The sequence below is a fragment of the Herpailurus yagouaroundi genome, unplaced genomic scaffold, assembly GCF_014898765.1.
Source record: "Herpailurus yagouaroundi ecotype Mexico unplaced genomic scaffold, PumYag 29, whole genome shotgun sequence".
NCBI lineage: Eukaryota > Metazoa > Chordata > Mammalia > Carnivora > Felidae > Herpailurus > Herpailurus yagouaroundi.
In genome coordinates, this window is record NW_024412377.1 from 50,726,999 (window position 1) to 50,734,799 (window position 7,801).

The window sequence follows — 7,801 nt, forward strand, 5'->3', positions numbered from 1 at the left end:
GCTCTTCAGTGAGATGGGCTTTTCAAAATATCTTTCAGCATCGGTTCCCTCTCCTATAAATGGAGGGAAACAATGGTGCCTGCCTCATAGGGTGGCCATATTGCTTCATGAGTCACATGGACCCACAAAGCCCAGCACCCAGTAGATGTTCAGTAGATGTGAATTCTCTTCCTCCCCGCAAAGACACTTGATTTGTTTTCTGTCACCCTGGGCATTAGCTCTGCACTGACTCACCACATCTATATATCCCATAAAAGTTGCCAGTCCGTGGACTCTTTTTAAATATATTCATGTTTTCCATATTCTAAAGAAGCTGGCCATTAGGAATAATCTTAAAGGTAGTTACTCTTTGGTAAAGGCCTTCCCTACTTTTTTCTTCTGTATAGAAATAGCTTTTCCTTTTATTCTTTCTGGTGTAACAGAGATTTCTCCCTCCTCCCCCATCCTGTTTAGCATCTGCTCCATTTGCCCATTGAAAGAACACACTCTCTTCTTTACAGAACTGTTCCTCTTTCACCTCTGGTTGGGGTGGACTGAGGGGTATCATGTGACCAAGACTGGACCAGTCCTCATATGTCATACCCCTTGCCACAGTGATTGGCTCAGTGGTGGCCCTGTGACCCAAGTTTGGTCTTTCCCTTGAGTTTTACCCGCGGGGTCTGGGACAGCAAAATCCTCTTTCTCTGTGTATGTTGCTAATCTGGGTTGATGAAGCCTGGAGCTGCCTCTGCCATGCCTTCTGCTGTGTGGACAGAACTCTTTCATCTTAAGAAAGAATGAGTCCAACACATGGAGAGAAGCAGAGAGCTAAGATATGGGGTGAGAAGGGAGCAGGGGAAGGAGGCCAAGAGAGATGCTCTCGTCATTTGATTTCCTGGGGATAGCTGTAGTCTCTCACAGCCAGTGAGTTCTGACTTTTCCTTAAGCCAGATTGGGTTCAGCTTCTGTTCCTTGAAGTCAAAGATTCTAATAAATGTGTTGGTATATTTAAGGTAATGGCCCCCTTATAAATGAGAGTTGTGTTTATGTCACAACAAAATCCTGACCGCTAATCTAAGCTGCTAATATGGCACAAGAGTCATACACTGAATTCTTACAGAGGGCAAAATTATCTGGGGTTATGGAACCCCTCCCAGTTTTGTACCACTGGGACCTGGCATAGTACCATGGGACCTGGCACATAGAAAGCCTCAATCTCTACTCAGTAAAGTAGGGTAGTGAGGGAGGATCTAACTGGTTCAGGTGGTCAGTCATCCTCTAGTCCAGGGGGTCCCATCGGCTAGGCAGTGGCTCCCACACAGGCCTCAGTTAGCCCACAGCCTGGGTCTCTATGGGTCAGGCCAGATGTGGGTAGGGATCCACGATGCAGAAAATCACTTCTTTTGCGTTAAGAGTTCTTTAATTTGACTGGGTATGGCAAGTTCTCTGAGTCTCACAAAGGGGACCAAATAGCAGCTGGGCACTTAACGTGGCTTGCCCAGACCGTTTGAATCCTCCCATTAGAGCCCTCAGTGAAGGATTTGGAAAGGTACTGGGGGAATTCCAGAAAAAGACAAACTACTCCTGTCCTGCTGAGGGTCTCCCCTTGAGCTTCTCTTCCAGAGGAGCGCTGTGACCCCAGACAAAGAGAGGAGTTCTGGGAAGCCACGGGAGCCTGCACAACTGCCAAAGAATGGCTGACTCCAGAGCGACCGACCGAGGCCTGCTGGTGAGAAACCTACCCCAAGCTACGGTGAGGCCACCACAGTGTGACTCGTACACAGCCTCTGCTGGGGATGAGGGCCTGGGGAAGCAATAACATTCCCCGTGTCAGCCCAGCTCTGGCCTTGTCCCCAGGCCCTGTTCCCACTGTAAGCTGACACTGGCCGGGAAGGGCCTCTCGTCTCCTCCTCCAGGGGTCAGGAGGCCTCCAGGGCAACATCTATTCTCAGACACAGAGCAGCTGCCTGTGGAGGCTTCAGAGAGAGTGTGAGGAAAGCAGGCACCTCTGTGAGGGGGGCAGGGCAGGAGATCTGGCTCCTCCAGGGGACTTGGCTTTGGAAGATTGGCACTTGAAGTTGATTTTAATCTTGGCCCTGTCTACACAACAATAGAGTCAACTGGATTACAGTGGGTTGGAACCAGAGGGGCATAGCATAGGAATCTGGACACTTGGGGAATTGGCCCCCCTCTTCCCCCTGAGCCGTGGTGGGACCAGGGCCAAGACTTCAGTTTCTGTGAGCCTCAGTCTCCTCAATGGTAAGTTGAGAAATCTTGGCCCACATGCTCTTGGAGGATTTCTCTTGGTGAGTAATCCACACTTTCCCATCAAATGATGGATCTAAATTCACTTGTTCTGTTGAGATAACCCATATAGAAGAGATGAGGCTCAAAGTTAAGTTTCCTCGTAGACAGTATAGGCAGATGGATGCGAAGCAACATTATTCCAAAAAGAGTGACAGTAGTTATAATTATAACCCAAAGGACAGCAACAAAGCACCATTTAAAAAATACTATGAGCCAGGTACTCTATGACTGATTTTACGGTACATGACCTGGTGTAATCCTTTATAATACTCTTCGAGGGTGGACATTATGGTTCCCTTTATGGCGATGAAACTACTGAGGCTCAGAGAAGTTAAATTACTTGCTCAACATCTTGGTGTTAAAAAGGTGGTGGAGCTGGGATTTGAACCCGGGTCTGCTTGATTCTAAATCCCTCGTTCCTATCTACTCTGTTATCAAGCGGGTGAGTGGCGCCTTCCACCTTCTGCTGTGAAGACACAGACATGTAGAGGCAGCAATTGCTCACAATCCTGCCTGGAAGTCGGGGCTGATGGCTTCTCAACTGTGACTGTGTCACAGACAGCCTTCGGCACTGTAACCCCAGACTTCTTTTTTCCATCTCCATCATTCGCCTTTTCCCCACCACCCTCACCAAACTTGTGCTCCCCTCAGCACACATCCCTGCTCAGGCAAGGTTCGGATGCCATCCCATTTTCGAAGATGTTCTCTGATTTTTTGCTTCTGGAATAGCCCGTGCCATGTTTTGTAATTATATTTTGGTCGGTATTTATCCAGTAAGTATTTACTGAGTAACTCCGTGTGCTTCGCACTGTGTTAGGTGCTTGTGAATTTTCTCCTGCTCATTTTCCCTGCCTCCAGGCACCCAACACACAATCGAGCTCACAGGTTGCTTTTCTTTTCTTTTCTTTTCTTTTCTTTTCTTTTCTTTTCTTTTCTCTTCTCTTCTCTTCTCTTCTTTTCTTTTCTTTTTCCCCCCCTTTTTTCCAGAGATCTGTCTTATTTCCCTTGACAAAGCCTAGCACACTGAAGATACTCAATAGCTATTTAAAGTGGACTCATGATCCAGAACTTATCTCACTTTTAAATAATGGCCTGTTTCTTCCTTACATCCCCCACTAGGTTCTTAGACTCTCGTGGATAGGAGCTGGCACAGAAGGGGAATTTGACACATGTTTATTGAATGAATGGTCAGTGAGAAGTATGAGTTCTGGGGAGGAAATATGCTACTTCTACAGGCATGGATCAAGCACCACCGAGATCATGAGTGAACACCATGAAGAGTAAACACCATGCGGATCTCATGTTTTCAGGACCCCAAGTGTCCAGTGACTAGAATGATACACACAAAGTAACATGGCAAAGATTCAGCAGAAGGAGAAACCGGGTACCACTGAGACACCCTCCCTGACCAGAATCACTGTTGGTCACTGGTCACTGGTCACTTCCTCAGCCCACCTGTGGCTCTAATTCCCACAGCATCCTTCCCTTGGGAGGCTTTGGCCTCTGGGAAGAAATGAATGTGGCCCTCGAGAGAGCCCTGCATTCTTGCACAGGTGAGCACCCCATCCAATTCAATGTGAACTCAAGTAGAAAGGATTGTGACCTTTCCAGAGGCCAGAATCATTGTTCTGGAACTGGAAGGGGCCACGGCAGTTCTTTGGCCTGGTTCTAATCTTCTGTCTGAAGAAATCATTGTAGTGGGGTGCGACTATTCTAATGCCTGGCCCCAGAATTCTCTTCTGGAGGAGAACTGTTTTAGACCCTGAGGGCGAAGTTGGCAAGAGACAAAATGATGAAGAGAGAACTGGTGTCTTGTGCATAAAAATAAATAGGGACTTAGGGTGAGAGACTCTGAAGGAAAGGAAGTACAGGAGGAGGGGACTTCTCAGGGGGAAATGAAACTTGAAACTTATACTTGTGGAAATTTTAAGAACAAGGATGTCTAATTTTTGATTGCACAGTTTTTATTTGTGAGTGCTGTAAACCATTCTCTCTCTTCGATAAAGATTCCCCCCCCACACACACATCCCTTGTATAAGTGGGTCTTAGGGAAGAAGAGAGAAATTGAGGAAAACGTGAATTCCCCATGTGTATTGGCACTGACAGCCTACACAGGATGGGGAGATTATCCATAAACTAAAATAGTTCAGTGGAAGCAGGTGATTAAGGAAGTCCTCAGAAGGGTGGACAGGAATGAGGTTTGTGCTTCGCATGTAGGATGGGGTCTCAAACCAATTTTTATTTGACTCTCAAAGAGCAGGGGCATTCCCTAGGGTTCTTTGGTTGTAAGTAATAGGCTAAAAAGCAACTAAGCCAACTTATTAGGTGGCTTAGCTCAGAGAAGTGAAGGGAAAAATCCAACAGTCAGTTCCCAATGAACAGGAACCTGCCACTTCAGGGCATCCCCAAAGGAGAGAATCAGCCCAGCCTTTGGGCATGCTGACGAGGTTCCTGCCAAGATCAGATCCTAGAGAGAGGGAGTCCTGTGGACAAGTCTGGGTCAGCTGTGCCACCATCCCACCCCCTCACTTGGCTGGAGTAACATGGAGTAGGGGTGTCATCATTGACCATCTTCTCGGAACCACATGAGAGAGTAAGGGGAGGGTTTTCAAAGGAAGGAAAGGGGGTACTTCAGCCAAGACTCAGAGGAAGGGATGTTAGGCAAGCAGAAATAGCAGATGTCTGCACTCATAGGGTGTCTCAGCTATGAGATGTTACTGCTGGCACTTAATGGTGGATTGGTAAGATACCCAACCCCCTCACTACGTCTTGAAATTAATTTCACAACAGGCCTATGGTTAGACCTGAGCAATGCTCCAGCATGTGGCTGGCAAATGGAGGAGGAAGGAGAGAAGCTGAAAATCCAGTCCCTTGTGTTCCAGTGCTCGGCCTTTTCCCTACAGTAAGCTCCCTGGCTCCCCCTCACCTCTAAGCCTTTGCTTGAGCTGTGTCCTCTGCCTGAAATTCCTTCCCCTTTCTTTGCTACCTGTTAATTCATTTTGTTCTTTAAGACTCAAGAGTATCACCTGAAAGAAACTTTCTCTAACTGTCCCCTTCCCCATGGGTTAGGTGTCTCTCTTCTACGTATATCTTTATTTTATTTCATCTTCCAAGTATATATTGTTTATCAAAATAGTTAACGTAAGCACGTGGTACGAAGTTCAACTATGCAAAAGGTATAAAGAGAAAAATTGGCTTCTCGTCACCTGTGAGTCCAGTTTGCCCCATGAAAGCCACCATTCTTTTCTGTGTCTCCTTCTAGAACACACATGTGCATGCTCACATGTGCACACACACACGCTCGCACACACGCACGCACTACCACCGTCACTCTAAGGACCTGCCTCCCCAGACCCCGAACCCACTGAGGGCGAGGTCTCATTTGCGTCTGGGGCTCCAGCAGCTAGGACACCCTGGTTCTCTGCAAAGTTCAGCTACCGACTGCTAAGAGCCACCTTCTTGCAGAAGCGAGAAGTGGGAGGGAAGGGGGACAGATTCTGTCTGAGATCACTTGATGCCACGCTCTGGGATCTACGAGTTGCTTTTAATTTCCTGTGCTCGGCCGCTGGCAGCCTGATGAAATGAAGCAGATAGCAAGACTTCAGATCTGGCCCTGCCTGGCCCGGGGCTTGTCTGCTTGCTGCAGGGCCGTGACCTCCAGACCCCGAAGAGAGAAGAACAGAGTGCATTGCCCAGCCTTCTTGCCCAGAAGGAGGCTGGGAGTTCACAGGATGAGGCAGCACCCTTATGGTTTGGGGCGTGGGGAGGAGAGGTGGTGCAGAGAGCTCACTACTTGGGCAAACAGAGAGGGTTAGGGTCCTGGCTGTGTCGCCTCCTGGCTTCTGCTCCCTGAACCTGCTTCCTCAAACATAAATGGAGGGTATTAGTAGCATCTACTTAACTGAGTTCTTATGAGGATTCAGAGAGAATGAATTCAACGTGCAAGGCGAGGTGCCTGAACCCTGGCGCACACTGAGTTGGTGGCTGGTATTGTCATTCTCTCTATTGTCCACATGGTCATCAGGATCAGCCTCTGCAAAATGGTTCCTACTGGCAACTGTCATCTATCTTTCCTTTGGGCACTCTTTTTCCCTTCTAGGCACTGTGTTCTTATCTTTTGTCATCTCTCCTGATGTGGCTGCCACTCCTGCCACCACCACGGATTCAGTGTTGGCTCTGTGCCAGGCACTTGCCCTGAGGGTGGGGTGTGCTGGCTAATCATTACAACAGCGGTGATTCTCCCTGCAAGCCCGAGAAAATGGAGTCACGGAGGCTTGTGGCTCCACCATGCATCCCTCCACAAGGTCCCTGTGGTCTGCCTGCTACCTCTCCTCGTCACCTGTATGATGCACGTGCTGTAACTGCTTTCCTTGCTTCCACCCTGCCTCCAAGCACCCATTCTCCACACAGCAGGAAGTGACCTTAGGGATTTGGGCAAAGACCTGGAGAGGGTCTTTCACCATATAAATCAGGTTGTGCTCCTTCTTTGTTTAAAATCCTCATCAGTAAGACGAGGACTAATGAGCACATCTACTTCCTAAGGTTGACATGAGTAATAAAGGACAGACCTCACCTTAAAGGGTTAGCACGTGGTGAGTGCTTGGGAATGTGGTGCCTCTTCTTATGGGGAACATAACAGTCCCTGTCCTCTTGGACCAGATTTGTTTGACATTCCTTTGATACTGATGATGAGAGAAGAGACCTGTCCTCACTTGCTCCTTGGTCTCCTGTCCTCATTGGCTCTGTAGTCTTGGCTAAGCCACTTAGCACCGTCTGAGCCTCTGTTTTGTCATCTGTGAAGTGGGAGTAATAATGGTACCTGCCTCATAAGGTTGTTCTGAGTATCAGGTGAGATAGCGCATGAAGAACTCGACATGATGCCGCACAGTAAGTGCTGAACAAATGGGAGCTGTGCACTCTGGTTATAATTGCTACATATAGCTGCATCTTTGGGAGGGGCTGGCTTTCCCCAACCACTATCTTTGGCATCCCCTCCTGGCATGATTGCTGCAGTTTTCCACCTCTGGGGTGAGAACTAGACTCTAACACCCTTTATCTGGCAAATAAAATAAAGAGGTACATAGAAGGGGCTTTCTTCTCGCGTCTGCCTTGGCTCCTTGCTATTTGGGGGCTGTGTGCCTTTTGTCGGGTGAGGCTATTGCTACAGCAGGACCGGGCTGCCATGCGCTGGTGACCGGCTCTAGCTTCTGCACCCTAGTGTTGACTTTGGCAACAGGGACTTTGGAGGAGGGCTGCCATGGTCACATTCTTCAAAGCAACAGAGAGAAAACAGCGCAGCCCTTGCCAATTTCCTTGAGCTCCCAGGGAAAGAAACAGAAACAAGTAACATGAGTAACAACACGAAAATGAGATTGAAAGCGTGTTGGAAAGAGCCGAAAGCCTTAGGGGCATGCTTCAGGAACCGCACTGTTGCTGTTTGGCTGCCCCAAATTTTGTATTCTGCTGGGTGTGGCACGCTAGCTAAAGAGAGGTAGAATTCCACTGTTGGAGGGGT

General features: G+C 48.3%; 1 long non-coding RNA gene across 1 annotated transcript; it reads left to right on the forward strand.

Annotated features, from left to right (window-relative positions):
• Positions 1-513: 513 nt before the first annotated feature.
• Positions 514-4,244, forward strand: LOC121041108 (uncharacterized). Its single transcript, XR_005795563.1, has 2 exons — positions 514-1,708; positions 3,406-4,244. It is a non-coding gene; the product is annotated as an uncharacterized LOC121041108 (long non-coding RNA).
• Positions 4,245-7,801: the final 3,557 nt, after the last annotated feature.